The following is a 16,884-nucleotide window of genomic DNA, read 5'->3' as shown; positions in this document are numbered from 1 at the left end:
TTGTAGAAAATAATGAAAATAAGTTTGTATAATATGTGAATTGTAGCATATGAATGTACAGCCTGTTATAAGTGCATAATTAAATGTGTTTAACATGATGGATAATTATTTGTGTCATAAATATGCCTCCCAAAATCCTTCACAGAAAATTATTTTCTCCTAAATATTCTACCACAGTTAACGTATATTTTGCTCACTGAAACAGTATTGCTATTTGTTGTGTTGCTTGTTTACTTGAGTACATTTTAAACTGTGACACCACAAATAGCAATAGTGTATCAATGAACAAAAAAACTGAGACAATAGGGGCAACATCTATCTTTTTTATCATTTTATCTCCAATACCTCCTTCCCCTCATGAACATAGTAGTGGCTTCCTATCTGTTGAAATGAATGAATGAGAGGCGTGTGTGGTCATTGTGGGTCTTGGCACAGACATGCTCAATCCTAACACCAGCAACCTGGCTCATATTTGCTATGTTTTTCCTTGCAATGGGATAAGTGTTTCAGGAATTTCATATCGTGAAAAGTCCAGTTTATCTACCCTACTACCTCAGACACGTGAACACCATCGACTGTATGTGTCACTGCAGAGAAAGTTTGACAAAAGGTTGATAGCTTTTCCCTTAGGAAGTAATTTGTGCACTAGTCAGAACACTTACGGATGGAGGATAACCTCTGGGAAACTTCCATTTCCTTTTGTGAAGTCATTCTATTTTTTATGTCATGACTCTGGAGGGTCCTACTGCCTCTCAAACTACTCACTAGCCCTTTCTAATTTTGTTACCTCTAAGTCTTTGTAATTTGTCAACATTTTAGGGCATTACATCATTTCCTTATACTTTATACTTGATCCACTTTATTTTATATTATTTGTTACAAACCTTCATGACTACCTGATAGGACCCATCATATTGGATCCTCTGCAGTGGCATGATTTTGACTTAGACAGATCTTAACTTTAAACTGTCTAATGAGAATATTTTGACAAAATTCTAAGACTTATCTGTAATACTCACATGTTTATCATTTTGGTCTTATATACTGCAAAACTATGTTTAATTCATCAGTATGAGAGTCAGTTAATTAGCTTTAACTAGTTGAATATAAAGTGAAGACTTCTTACCATCTTTAAATATGCTCTTCTTTTCCAGGTGAATTAGGATAAAGCATTTTCTGTTGAAAATCAAAATTATAAACCTGCTATCCATAAAATTACTATTGTATTTGTGGGGTATTTATGCTTGAAAGTACTTGAGATATATTGGGAGATAAATATAAAACCTCCTTTAAGAAACATTTTGGGTCTGAAATTATTCCCAATAGAAAAATGAAACAGGGGCGCCTGGGTGGCTCAGTCGTTAAGCGTCTGCCTTCGGCTCAGGTCATGATCCCAGGGTCCTGGGATCGAGCCCCGCATCGGGCTCCCTGCTCGGCGGGAAGCCTGCTTCTCTCTCTCCCACTCCCCCTGCTTGTGTTCCCTCTCTCGCTGTGTCTCTGTCTGTCAAATAAATAAATAAAATCTTTAAAAAAAAAAAATTTAAAAGAAAAAAAAATGAAAAATGAAACAGTTAATGTTGTAGCATTTCTAATAAAATTATGTTTTATGAGTAAAAGATTTGGAGAAATGTACTAGTCACCTGATTTCCATATTTCCACCAAAATAAAGGATGCTACACTTATTGAAATCATAGTTGGTTTTTACTGAGCGTGTTGCAGTGTTGAGAACTGATTGTATATTTATAAAGCTTTCTGTTTGTGGTTTCTATCCAGTTAGTCTTGAGATCTTTAAAGGCAGGGGCTACATCTGTATCCCCCATATCAGTAGCATATCCCAATAACTGTTCATTGAATGCTTCTTGTCTTAAATGAGAGGCATTGTACAAAAACATTGAGAAAACGAAAGGGTTGTTAGTTTTAGAAATAGAAAGGTAGAACTGAAGGAATTATGATTACGGAGGAATGTTACACAGTATCATTTGTAATATCAATTTAACATGTACTTAATGTTTAGTAGGAATGATACATTCTCTTACAGTCATTTTGAAGGTAAAGCCATTTTTATTTAATCAGATTCCATAGCATACCACATTTCAGATGAAACATCTTATCTATAAATGTTTCTTTATCATTTGTCATCTTTTATCCCTTATCTTTTATTTTGTCTTTTATGTGGCAACTTGAATGAAGTCACCAGATTTTTAAAAATATTTTATTTATTTATTATTCTAGAGAGAGAGAGCAAGAGAGAGAGCACGAGTGGGGGGGGAAGGTGAATGGGGGAAGGGAGCAGCAGAGTCCCTGCTGAGCAGGGATCCCTACTTGGGTCTTAATCCCAGGACCCAGGGATCATGACCTGAACTGAAGGCAGATGCTTAACTGACTAAGCCACCCAGATGCCCCTGAAGTCACCAGATTTTAGTCATTTTTATGACTAGCTCCTAATCAGTTTACCTGTCCAAGCAGTCACTTCACAAATATTGCTTGAACTAAGTTAACTAGATAAGTTACAAAATATAATTAAAATTTTATTTTTTTAAAGATGTATTTATTTATTTTATTTTATTTTTTTTTTTAAGATTTTATTTATTTATTTGAGAGAGAGAATGAGATAGAGAGAGCATGAGAGGGGGGAGGGTCAGAGGGAGAAGCAGACTCCCTGCTGAGCAGGGAGCCCGATGCAGGACTCGATCCAGGGACTCCAGGATCATGACCTGAGCCGAAGGCAGTCACTTAACCAACTGAGCCACCCAGGCGCCCCAAGATGTATTTATTTATTTTAGAGAAAGAGAGAGAGAGAGAACATGAGTGGGAGGGGCAGAGGAAGAGGGAGAGAGAATCTCAAGCAGACTTCCCAATGAGCATAGAGCCCAACATGGGGCTCTATGTCACGACCCTGAAATCCAAGAGCTGGATGCTTAACCAACTGCACCACCCAGGTGCCCCTAATTAAAATTTTAAAATAATTCATGGACAATCACTTTTCTTGATCTGTTATTTGATATAGAACTAAGAGAAGTTTTCCATTATTTCAGCAGGGCATTAGTCTATAACTTGAATCGAACAGAAAATTATTAAAGAAGAAAGTATTACATTCTCAGAAAAATAACTATGGAATTGGATGCATTATTAAATGTTTTAATCTTCTAGCCCATATTTTATTTTCTTTCTGTTTTCTTACCTTCATACAGATGGTAGACAGTGAATAGAAGACAAAGTTAAGAAACTTTTTCCTATACTTTTAGTAATAATGGCTATTAATCTACTCCATATGTGCATTCAGGTTTGTCTCATTTCTGAAAGCCTGCCTTCAGGTTTTCAGGGCACTCCAGATATTTTTGTTTTCTGCCTATCACTTAGCTCCGGTGTCTTCTTTATTGCTTGCGTTTGTCCTTAAGTTCTAGTCAATTATTATTCATGTGGCTGTACTTGATCATTTAACTTCCTCTCTCTGTGTCTCAATTTCCTCAAAATCAAAAGTTAAATATCAAATACTAAAGTGCTAGTCCTAGTCCACGTGTTGCATGTATTCAGTATTTTATGCACTCAATATTACTTTGTATTTTCATCTTCTTTCAGAGTAGTAGACCTGATCTAACATTTATATGTAAAGTAAGAAATAGAATAGAAGCTTCAATTGATTCTAGTTACCATAATTAACAGAATTGTCAAAGTATTTTCCCAGAAAGTTAAAAATATGACTCTCCTGTGAACATGCTATAAGCACATTTAAAGATTGCTTTCAACTCATTGATTAATGAGAGAATCAGGAAAAGGTGAAACTGGTTCAAAAAACATTTTGTGGAACTGCATGTAAAGATGTTTTAGGGGAAAAATGTTAAAGTAAGATCAGAGGGATAAAATACAAAACCCGTTAATGTCCTACAGAATAATAAATAATCTTTGGGATTTTCTTTTCTACGGAGAGAAATCTGTAAGTTCACACGTAGCTTCACATTGCAAAATTTACATAGATAAACATTTCTTGCAGGTGTGTATATAAAGCAATGTCCCCAGTGAAAGTTCCTTCTATAATGTCTTAGCATTTTCTTAAGTTTTTTAAAAATTTGTTTTAACACAATCAATAAATTCTTAAATTGGGCCTAATAAAAATACAATGTCTGCCTTTTCCACAAGTGTCTATTTGGAATAGATCTTAACTACTTCATCTAAAAGAAAATAATTATCATGGTTGTCTCTCAGGGTTGTGAATGACAGACCTGGATCTCAAAATTAAAATGGCAAAGCAGAAACTGACACCAGAATGAAAGAACACATCAAGACAGGAAGTTTATAGAAGTGTAGGGGAGAAAGACTTTTTCTTTCTTTTTTTTTTTTTTTTTGTTTAAGATTGTATTTATTTATTTATTTGAGAGTGAATGCACGTAGGGGGAAGGGCAGAGGGCAAGGGAGAGAGAGAATCTCAAGTAGACTCCCCCCTGAACGCAGAGCCTGATGCAGGGGTCCATCTCATGACCCTGAGATCATGACCTGAGCTAAAATCAAGCATCTGACACCTAGCCGACTGAGCCACCCAGGTGCCCCAAACTTTTTCTTTCTTACCTTCTAGGTTCTTTGACTGGTCTAATAATTAAATGGACATAAGACAGATTAACAGGAAAAAAAAAATAAATTTGTATGTATGAGGGGCCCAAAAACATGAGCTCAAAGAAATGACCAACATAGGCATAACATTCATTTTAAAGAATGAATAATTTCGTGAAGACTTCACAAGACAAAGATGTTTTGGCTTGGGGTAGTAAATTAGTGAGGAAGTCACAAGCTTTGTTTATGTAGCCTTCCTATCCCTGCTTTCAGGGGGACAAAGGAGTGTCAGAGTGTCCTTGTACCTCTTTCTTAAATACTTTTAATTCAAAATAACCAATATGCCAAAGTGGCATATTTTGGGGTGGCATTTTTGCTTCCTTTCATCTCTGTGGAGGAATGTGGGAGAAGCAGTTGGTCAGTACAATATACAAATCTTGGTAAATACATAATAATACATCAGATCTATATAAGGCATTTTGACCAAAAAAAAAAAACAAAAAACCTCTTTACTAGAGACTTGGGGATAAGAGGAATGTGCATATGAACACAATATCTTACCTGAATCGCTTTAATCTCACTATTCCAATAGAATCTATTGACTGGCTTCCCAGAGCATTGTTTATCAAGGTCAAAGCTAGGTTACTGCCAAGTAAGGCATTCCACACCTGGAAGGCAGTGTGTAAGTCAAGCCCTACTAAATGGCTGTACTAATAAATATATTTAAATGCATCTACATATTTAGAAACATAGTATCCTGTGTATTTATTAATTGTTTCGAGGCCTTAGAGCTTGTGCCACTAAATTTTAGAACATACGATTTCTTCTGTATTACTGAATCTAGAAAGAAAAGAATATAAAAATAATGAAAAAGTGAAATAAAACATTTTATAGTATAGAGTAAAAGGAGGTATTGTATTAAATTTGGTGTAGTTTGGGACAGGTATGTCATACCTAGTTTAGTTGGATGCCCTGTTGCGCTTGATTGCCTGTATGTTACCATAATTAGAGGTGACGGTGTGGAACATTTTAAGTCTTAAAAAACTTAAATCAGGGGCGCCTGGGTGGCTCAGTTGGTTAAGCGACTGCCTTCGGCTCAGGTCATGATCCTGGAATCCCGGGATCGAGTCCCGCATCGGGCTCCCTGCTGGGCGGGGAGTCTGCTTCTCCCTCTGACCCTCCCCCCTCTCATGCTCTCTCTCTCTCTATCTCATTCTCTCTCTCTCAAAAAAAAAAAAAAAAACTTAAAGTAAATTCTTTACATATCAAGCAGGGAATTCCAAGTCAAGTGGTTCCTGTTACCAAATACAAGTGAAGAAAATCCTAAGTACCTTGGAAAAGGGAAAGCTCCCAACCAAACACTGTGCTATTGTGGTACTTTAATTATGTCAAGAATTTATAGTCATAACAGTACTGATTATTTCAATGCTTAAAATATACAAGCAAGTTCAAGAAATCATTTTAAACCTAACAGGCTTATGCGAAGTCCTGCTACATAATCAGACTTGGAAGTGGTAAACTGTAGATTTCAGGGTGATGTTGATACTCAGTCTTTCCCCCAAGGCTTTCTTTGCAATTTTGCTTGCTTGAGAATTTTCATCATATATAGGTAAGTAAGCATTTAGAGGATTTTCACTTGGGATAATTCATTTTTATAGTCAGACTCAGTATGTGTGCAAGGATTGACTATCTAGTCTGACATTATCAGAAGTGAAAAAATGTTTTTATTAGCCAGGGGCTAAGCTCCATAAAATCTTTGTTTCAAATACATTGTGAGTCACTATGCATTTCCTAACTACGCTTAACATAAACTATTGTATTTTTTGGTGACATGTTCAGTGTAAAAAAAAAGTATCTTCTATCCTATAGATCCAAATAAAAGATTGCTATATATCAGAGCAGAAAATTAGTGATTAGTTCATCTGTTAGAATATTTGCCAGTGACCAGGTTATTTCTATGTCGAGACTGATTTTACATGTTAAAAAATAAAATATTACAACCCTTTCCACTGGAGGACAGTTTTAAAAATAAATGTATCCTAGGGCGCCTGGGTGGCTCAGATGGTTAAGCGTCTGCCTTCGGCTCAGGTCATGATCTCAGGGTCCTGGGATTGAGTCCCGCATCGGGTTCCCTGCTCAGTGCAGAGCCTGCTTCTCCCTCTCCCTCTGCCGCTCCCTCTGCTTGTGCTCTTCTGTCTATCTCTCTGTCAAATAAATAAATAAAATCTTTAAAAAAAAATAATAAAATAATAATAAAAATAAAATAAATGTATCCTACTGATGCCATTAGTTGAAATATTAACTAGCAGGTGTTAAAAATGAGATCTGGAAGAACTATACAATGTTAGAACTAAAAGATATTTTTATTTTATTTTATTATTACTTTTAAAGATTTTTATTTATTTGAGAGAGAGAGAGCGAGCACAAGCAGGTGGAAGGAGAAGCAGTAAGGAGCCGGATGCCTGGCTCTATTCCAGCCGGGAATCTGGGCTCATGATCTGAGCCAAAGGCAGATGCTTAATTGACTGAGCCACCCAGGCATCCCAGAAGAGATTTTTAAAAGCACTGAGTCCACTCTGTCATTTTATTTATTTATTTTATAGTGGAGTGAATACACATTTAAGCAGGAACAAGTAAAGAAAATTTCTTAAATTAGAAATTTAAAAGATGGATATGGGAATCTCTACTAGGTAGATAGATCTGAATAAATTCATAAGACTCATATCATGAATTTTAATAACTAGGCTTATGACTTTTAAAAAGTAATTATTAAAAAGAATACAGTAATTTTTGCTCCCCCTATGCTCTCTTGTGTTGACTTTGCTTTTTTTCCTTTTTTTTTTTTTAATTATGTTCATTTAGCCATGATGTAAGTACATCGTTAGTTTTTGATGTAGAGGTTTTTTTCATACTTCTAGTTTTAGATGCCTTTCATTTTCATCTGATGTTCTTTCATCTTCATCTGATGTTCTTTCCATAATATCTTGTGTTCTGAAACGTTATTAGTTATATTTCATCTGTGGTAATATATATCTCAAGACATTTAGTTACCTCAGATTATATGATTATAATTAGTAGACTGGAACAATAGTGTCAGCATCTTGATTCCTAGTCTCCAAGCTGTTCCCTCAGACAATATTGAGCATTTTATTAAGAATTGGAGAGAGTTGCAGGGTAAAGAAAAGACTTGAAGATCAGGCCCAGGGCTCCATGTAACAGTGTCACAGTTTGAGAGTATTAGAAAGAAACTTTTGGGCGCCTGGGTGGCTCAGTTGGTTAAGCGACTGCCTTCAGCTCAGGTCATGATCCTGGAGTCCCGGGATCGAGTCCCACATTGGGTCCCCAGGCTCAGCAGGGGGTCTGCTTCTCCCTCTGACCCTCTTCCTGCTCGTGCTCTCTGTCTCTCATTCTCTCTCTCTCAAATAAGTAAATAAAAAATCTTTAAAAAAAAAAAAAGAAAGAAACTTTTGTGTATAGAAGCTAATTGGCCCCATGGTGGTGTATGGCCCTCATGTTTAACAGTAGTTGCCCTACATAGCAAGATTCTTGGGTGATTATCTTGTTTTGAGATTAATTGACTTCATTAATTTATTAATTTGTTTATCTTTATTGAACTTTTTTTTTTTTACTATTCTGAACTATGTTACATATGAAATATTGGGAATTCATTTTAAAAAATCAAAGTAGACTAACAGCTGATGGGAATTCCATATGATATTTAAGAGTAACAGAGAAGTTCCTTATTAAAGAAGGATCTAAAATATCAGAAATAAATTTAATGAAGTTCACGGTCTTTTCAGAGTATGTGGACTTGGGAAGAAAAGCTTAATTGAGCCAAATGGACCTAAAATAAAATGGTGATTTTCAAGTTTCTTCTTCCTCAAAGATTTTTCTAGTCATCTTTTGTGTGCATCCCTAGCTTCAGTCCATTACTTGCAGTGTGTTACTCTAGTCATCTCTTCCTTGTTACACTATCCAAACATACTTATTGATATGTTTTTATTTAATTAACTTACAATTTATTGTCCAAGGTCATAGCCTTCTGAAGAAGGCTTCCTACATTAGAGCCACGATGCACTTCTTTTTATCCTAGATGAGTGTACTTTCCATCTATTCCCACATCTAAGATAATAGGTGGCCTTGCCCTGAAGCTAAAATGTCTTCTTACATCATAAGCCAAAGAGCCAAGGGAAAAAAATAGATGAACTTTTAATACTGAGACTATGGGGTTCACTAAGCATCTCAGATTCTTATATAAAATGTAAATTCTGGAGTCAATTCAAGATTGGAATCCAGATTCTAACACATACTTGCTATGTGATGTTAATTATAAAGATATTCCTGGAGACTTAACCATACCTAAAAATGTGGGGATATAATAATATGATGGCAAGTACTGTTGTTTTATCTGCTGAGATAATGTATAAAAAGTATCTAGCACAGTGTTTAAGATACAGTAAAAGTTCAATAAATACTAGGTATTCTCATCACTAATTAGTATTTTACCCTATAGGTATACTATAGTTTTGGAAAGTGTATGCAGTAAATGTTCAGCATCTTTTTCCTACTTTTCTTGTGGGGAATAACCCGTTTCTAAGTCTCAGCCAATGAGGTTTGGATGACTTTGATCAATCCTCAAATTTCAGAAGTTGTCTCATGACCCAGATCTGACCAATGCATGCCACCCATCTGGTTGTGACTGATTGGTCCAGATACAGACGTGTAGCCCAAACTAAGCATGAGTGTAATTCTGTCTGTGTCCTAGATGAGAGAAATAAATTGCTGACAAGATTAGTTTATTTTCTGTCCCTAAAACTAGCAATAATTCATTGTGTGTTCTAGAGTTGTTTTATATCAGCTTATAAGTTTCAACGATTAAATTTTTAGGAATATTTTGATGTGGTTGTTGAACACAGTAACTATTAAATGTAAGAGTACGTGAATTTATAATTAAGTAAATTATATTTTATAAAGGTAATAATTTCTCAAAACAGCACTTCCTAATCATTATACTACCTTTTCTTGTTACCTATGCTGTTGAAACTATTTATGTCTATTTACATTTGTATTGTGATAACAGTCTATAATGGTGAGCAAAAGCGCGTTTCTCTCCAACTTCATGTTTAGGATCTCAGGTTGTAGCTTGTAATTCTGTCATGAAGAAGGTATTCACACCATAGAAATAAGCAAATACTGCAAATCAGAGTTTTGATTTATTATTGTGTAACACCTAGAGTTAATAGAATAATAGGGAATATGTTACTAATGTGCCTGGGTGGCCATCTTCCTGCTCCGTGGAGAGTCTGCTTCTCCTCTCCGTCTGTGCTCTCTCTCTCTCAAATAAGTAAATAAAATCTTTAAAAATAAATAAATAAATTTCACTTTCATTTTATACTTCACATAAATTAAAATAGCAACCATTCATATTGGGACTATAACAGTTGATTAATTGCAACCAACTAGCTATGGACTTAAGGGTTTAGCAAAAATTAGCAAAATGCTCTCTGGAAATCAATTGGCTGTATGGAATTTATAATAACTCACACATACATTTTGTCATTTGTCAGTTGTGTGCTATGTATCTTTATATTAGTAAAAAATAATAAATTTATGTAGTATATATTGGCATTGTTTTATTGTTTCAGAGCTAGTTGTTAAATATTTACTAGCACACATAGGTTATATTCTAATCATTAAGTTATTTTAGTAGGATTTCTAACATATGTTCCTGAAAGAAACAGTTACTTGTACCTGGTAATAGCTGTTGCGAGTGATAAATTCTAGCATGTGGAATTAGATTAATTGATTGAAGTGGGATGTGAGACAGGAAATAGTCTTTTATTTCCAATGAAGAAGTTAACATTACCTATGAAATGAAATAGCTTATTGAACAGTCACCTGTTAAAGTTTAGATATCAGATCTTGTTCTTAATAGAGATGTTCTAATATGTCTATTATAAAATATCAGACTGTTTGTAAAAAGGAAAAATATATGCCTACCAAGAGAGCTTATATCAAACCAGGTGAAAATCTGATAACCATGTAGCTTATAGGGTTGGGAAAGCTTAATTCTACATTTTAAACTAAAGATTATATACAAGGAAAGTCAGAGAGGACACAGATACAACTAAAAACAAGATTGGGATCTGGGGAAATGTGGTCCTCTTCCTCCTTACTAGTTCATCCTGGTAACCTTATACCCATGCCTGACAAAATGACAATTACTCAAACTTTATGGAGCCTGCTTCTGGGAAACAACAGGAGGTAAGAACAGATTAGTTGTACCCTTCTTCTGGCCTAATATTTCACATTTCCCTAGGACAGAGAAAAATAAGGTCATGTATACAATGGGGCAAATAGAAATCAAGTGGTCAGAACTTCACATTTTTAAGGTGTTGAATTTTAAGAGAAACCACAAGTCTGATCAACAAAAGCCTATTATTGCCCAACTTCTAAGACAAATTATAGGACTAGGATCAGAAACCTGTTATTGTTGGTTACTACAATATGGCACATCTCAGGAAGAAAACCTTACTTTTACCTTTCCAAAATATGATCAATGAAAACCAAAGACAAGGTGGTGAATCTCCTCAGAGAGCAGACTCAGGGTCTGTCATACTAGCTGACCAAAAAACAAATTTCTCCAACAGGCAAGGAGTTCAAGGAGGATACAGTCAGCACTAGGAAAACGTGATCATTCTGTGTGTCTTTCCCTTCTTCCCTTTGACAAATGGGAAACTTCATTTCAGATAGTTTATTTTATTTTTAATTATTTAAAAAAATATTTTATTTATTTATTTGAAAGACAGAGAGAGAGAGAGCACGTGCATGAGCCAGGGAAGGGGCAGAGGGCCAGGGAGAAGAAGACTCTCCGCTGAGCAGGGAGCCCGATGACGTGGGGCTCAATCCTAGGACTCCGGGATCATGACCACAGCCAAAGTCAGACACTTAACTGACTGAGCCACCAGCCACCCCATAGATTTTATTTATTGTATCAAAGTAAGACTCTCTATTTTATTATAGGATTAAGTAATCAGTTGATGGAGGATAACCACACACATATATATACACATGTTCATAAATACAACTATGTAGCATGCATATCATATATATCATAGACTATTACATACATACAATTTACAAAGCCATCTTTCTTAAGAAAGTAGATTCTGTTCTACAGAAGATATATTCAATTTGCTTAAAAAATGGTAAATACAGATATGCAAAATGGGAACAGTGAATTTCTCTGTGCAGGATAGAGAAGATATCTTGAAGTTCTGGGATAGAAGCAGGAAGACATCTCAGATTATATTAGATAAGAGCACAGAGAATATGAAGGAAGAAAAAAGACTGGGAGGAGAAAGGTAGTATGAGTTTGGAATACCAACCACAGGAGTTAAAATTTCCAGTAACAGGGTAGATAAAGGAGTTTATATGAAGAAGAATCTTTAATATTCATATCACAGTTATTTCTATAGCTATGACATCTTGCCAATGTTTTCATCTCTCTGATCTTCAGTAAGTTTTATGAACACAAATGTCTTTATGTGTGCATGTATGCATGTTGGTGTATGTGTGTAAATTATTATATGTAAATCAAGTAAGAGACCATACTCAGTTAATGTAGTGAGATAAAACATCCAGGGAAAGCTAATAAAAATGCAACTAATACAATTAATTAATTTAGCAAAAGCAAGAATCCAAGGACAGAGATTAAAAAAAAAAAAATCAAGACCCTTCACATTTATAGAAATTTGGGCGAAATTTTTCTATTCCACAAATGTGGAAAATAATGTATGAGTTAAGCATTTTGACTCGATAATTTATACATAAATCAGGCCCCAACAGAAACTAACAGTACGCTGAGAATAGCATAATTCACCGAGGGTTTCTTTACAAAGGTGTGGGCATGGGAAAGGTCAGGGGAGAGATACCACAAAAGATAGTGAAATAACCAGTCACTTCTTAGTAGCCACTTCCTTACCACCATTAGGTCTCAAAATCAGCATTAAAACACCCTGTAGAGTCTGTGTTTTGTTCCTATCAATGACTGAAGGACACGGCTTTTAGGGAAGAAGGAAGGGGAAATGACATTCTCACCTCAAGCTTTATCCTTTAGATCTCCCGCTAGAGCTCCCCCCAAATCAGAAGTCAGAGGACACAGAAGCCATCTTATCTATAAAGGTCAACATTTGGATGAATAAGGTGGGATGGTGAAATGTGGGACATGGATTTGAAAGGGCAAATAGAAGGTGTTTTTCACAATTTAAAAACATTAGCTTCTATATGGGTAAAGTTTCCAAAAATATAGACAGAATGGTCTCTCTGAAGTAGCTAGGACAATGTCTGGCTTGCAATAGATGCTCAGAAAATATTTGTGCCTTTCCTCTTTACATACTTAAAATTTGTTTTTGCAGTAAGAATGCATGAGTAGAAGCATCAAGGCCCCTTTTCTCAGAAGAAAACTTTAATATTAATATATTAAAAGAGCTCTGCAGCTGGGGGCTGTGTAGATTGTTATAAGACACAAACTACATTAACACTGTTAACTGAACTATGTATGTAACTCTTTGTATACTTAAATTTTTGGTGCTCCTTTTTCTTTTATATACCCTTTGGGTGGCATTCAAATCAGAGTAAAAAAAAAATGTAAAAAATATATATTTTTCAATGCTGAGGAGCTTTGGCAAGGAAAATAGCAATGGTGGGTTCCTACAATGTCCTGTGTCATTGATTTCACCCCGTCAAAGGGAAGAGTTGCTCAGGGATCTCAGCTAAATCTCATATATAAATAGCACTGAAAATGAAACAATCAAATTATTAATGCCAAAGTCAAACAGAATCCACTAACAATTAAAAGGAATAAGGGCTTTACCACAAAGATTTCTTTTTTATTTCCTAAAAAAGATTAAAAAATTGATTGAAGGGGTGCCTCGGTGGCCTGGTGGATTGAGCATCTGCCTTTAGCTCAGGTCATGGTCTTGGGGTCCTGGGATCGGGCCCCACGTCAGGCTCCCTGCTCAGTGGGGAGTTTGCTTCTACCTCTGCCCTTCCCCATTGCCCATGCTCTCTCTCACTTTCTCACTCATGCTTTCTCCCTCAAATAAGTAAATAAAATCTTTTAAAAAATTGTTTAAAAAATTGATTGAAAACATAAAAGCATAGTTCACATATATCTAAAAAAAATGAAATCTGGTGCCTTAAAGAAAAAATCTATATTGATATTTTGGTGTATGTTTTCTCCAGAAATAAATGAAAAATAATTTTACAAGACTAATTTACCAGAAATGTTAAAATCCAGCATCATGAAATTGTTTTTGAGGTGAGGGAGGGAGAGGATGGAGTATGTTGATAGGTTTACCTGTGTACAATTATCAGGACTAGAACGATAATGATATGAACAGAATGCCTCCAGCCAGAGCCACTGGTATCACAAAAGTCTGCTTACCTCAAAACAATATAAATATATTTTATTTGGGGCGCCTGGGTGGCTCAGTTGGTTGGGCGACTGCCTTCGGCTCAGGTCATGATCCTGGAGTCCCGGGATCGAGTCCCACATCGGGCTCTCTGCTCGGCAGGGAGTCTGCTTCTCCCTCTGACCCTCCTCCCTCTCATGTGCTCTCTCATTCTCTCTCTCTCAAATAAATAAATAAAATCTTAAAAAAATATATATTAAAAAATAAATAAATAAATATATTTTATTTAAAATAGTATACATCAAATGAATTCAACAGCTTCCATCTTGTTATCAATTACTTCATAAAAAAACAAACAAAACAAAAAACCCTCAACTATTTAAGTAATGATATACCATCAACATGTAACTCCCTACACCAAATGTGTGCTTCATCTTTTTCTTTTTTTTTTTTTAAGATTTTATTTATTTATTCATGACAGAGAGAGAGAGAGAGAGAGAGAGAGAGAGGCAGAGGGAGAAGCAGGCTCCCAAGGAGCAGGGAGCCCGATGCGGGACTTGATCCCGGGACCCTGGGATCATGACCTGAGCTGAAGGCAGACGCTTAGCCATCTGAGCCACCCAGGCGCCCCTGCTTCATCTTTTTCATATCAACAATAATCACTATTAATTATTCATCTTTTTATAGCTGTCATTTAATTTTCTGGCAGAGTTTTCCTGAAAGGTATTAGGGAATCAAGAATGCTTTTCAGTATGGGGCGCCTGGGTGGCTCAGTCGTTAAGCGTCTGCCTTTGGCTCAGGTCATGATCCCAGAGTCCTGGGATCGAGCCCCACATGGGGCTCTCTGCTCAGCTGGGAAGCCTGCTTCTCCCTCTCCCACTCCCCCTGCTTGTGTTCCCTCTCTAGCTGTCTCTCTGTGTCAAATAAATAAAATAAAATCTTAAAAAAAAAAAAAAGAATGCTTTTCAGTACTGGTACTAAAGAAGAAGGACATCATAAAGAAAAAAAAGGTAACAGTGGTAATAATAATACATTTTTTAGAGTACAAAAATAAAATCAAAAGAAATAAGTGGATTCACGGTGTTTGTTATGTAACAAAATGTACAGCTAAGAAGTAAGTAAAGTCTTTGAAAAGGGTAACAGTGGTAATAATAATACATTTTTTAGAGTACAAAAATAAAATCAAAAGAAATAAGTGGATTCACGGTGTTTGTTATGTAACAAAATGTACAGCTAAGAAGTAAGTAAAGTCTTTGTTTTGTTTTGTTTTTTAATTTGTCTACCCCCTTGCAACCTCTTTTGCTTCCTGTAAAACGCTGCATTAAGGATTAGCATTCCTAAGAAAAGAAGATGTTGTGCAGAGTTTAGATAGATATCTGTATGATTTCACATCTCACTTTAAAAGAGAGCGTGCCAAAGATCAATAGAAGTGCATTCCTGAGGGAATCTGATTGCATCAAACTGAGCGCCCCAGAGTTGGAATGATGTTCACAATCAGCCACCTGTGTATGTCTTATTCTGGAACAGACTGGTGAGAAGGTGGTCTGGAAGCATGGTGGGCAGTGAGTAATCCCATCACAATAAGTACTTGCAATTAAATAAAATATGACTTTTACTATGCTGCATGTATTTGTTGGTTGGTTGGTTGGTTTTATATTGCCCGATTATCATAGTATCATAGTCTTTAGTGAGAGAGGTGCAGGTCAATATCCAATTTCTTACTTGTGGGTGATCAGTTGGGCATTTTATTTTTTTTTCCTGAAAAATAAACATTTTTATTAATTAACTAATATAATACTACTTTTACTCTATTTTTGGCTGTATACTCTTTGTTTTTCTGGGGTTTTTTTGTTTTGTTTTTAATTTTATTTTATTGTTATGTTAGTCACCATACATTACATCATTAGTTTTTTGGGTTTTTTTTAAAGATTTTATTTATTTATTCATGAGAGACAGAGAGAGAGAGAGAGAGAGAGGCAGAGGGAGAAGCAGGCTCCCAAGGAGCAGGGACCCCAAAGCGGGACTCGATCCCAGGACCCTGGGATCATGACCTGAGCCGAAGGCAGACGCTTAACCATCTGAACCACCCAGGCACCCCACATCATTAGTTTTTGATGTAGTGTTTCATGATTCATTCTTTTTGTATAACACCCAGTGCTGGAACAGTTATACCTCAACTCATATAGTATGTATTCTACTTTAAATATTTTTGAAAATCAAATTTTTTAAATATATTGAAAACCAGCAACATGTTCACAACATTGTGAACCAGAACATGGTAGGTAGGTGGTATGTGAGACTTCACATTAACTCACAGCTCAATAAGGTTATAAACAAGTGTGTAGGAATCTGAAGAGAATGGCGAAGTGGATATCTTGGCAACCTGGTGGTTAGCGAACGAGATATAAGTAATTCTTGTTTCAATTACCTATGTTTCCAACCTATTCAGCAAAGAGTTAATCACAGAAGAAATGAGAGAGAGAAAATGGGATCTCTTTTTATTGTTTAGTATTTATTTCTGCTTGATTCATAGAATAAAAATATAGAAAACAAGCTTTCAAAAGGATACTTGGTAAAATATAATCTAGCTTGCATTAAATTTGAAAAGCTAACTTGACATTAAAATTATGTTTAATCTAAAATGCTTTCCATTTAGGGAATTTTTTAGATGGTTTGAGGAATGAATATATATCTGTACATAATTATAACGCTAATTATATGAGTCACAGAGGTAAATTCTGCTTAAACAAACTAAAGAAAAAAAAATCTGATGTTTTGTTTTCTTGCTTTGCAGTTCAGTCCTTTTATAATTGAATTTTCATCAATGTGAAAAATACATTTCCACAGACTTTTTAATTTAAAAAAAGTGATGTGATTCTACTTTTTAGTCACTGATTTAAAAGATGTTTTTGAGGGGAAAAAC

This window comes from Mirounga leonina, unplaced genomic scaffold, assembly GCF_011800145.1.
Source record: "Mirounga leonina isolate KUSES-001 unplaced genomic scaffold, KU_Mleo_1.0 Mir_129, whole genome shotgun sequence".
NCBI lineage: Eukaryota > Metazoa > Chordata > Mammalia > Carnivora > Phocidae > Mirounga > Mirounga leonina.
The sequence above is the reverse complement of the archived record's forward strand: the minus strand, read 5'-3'. Positions refer to the sequence as shown.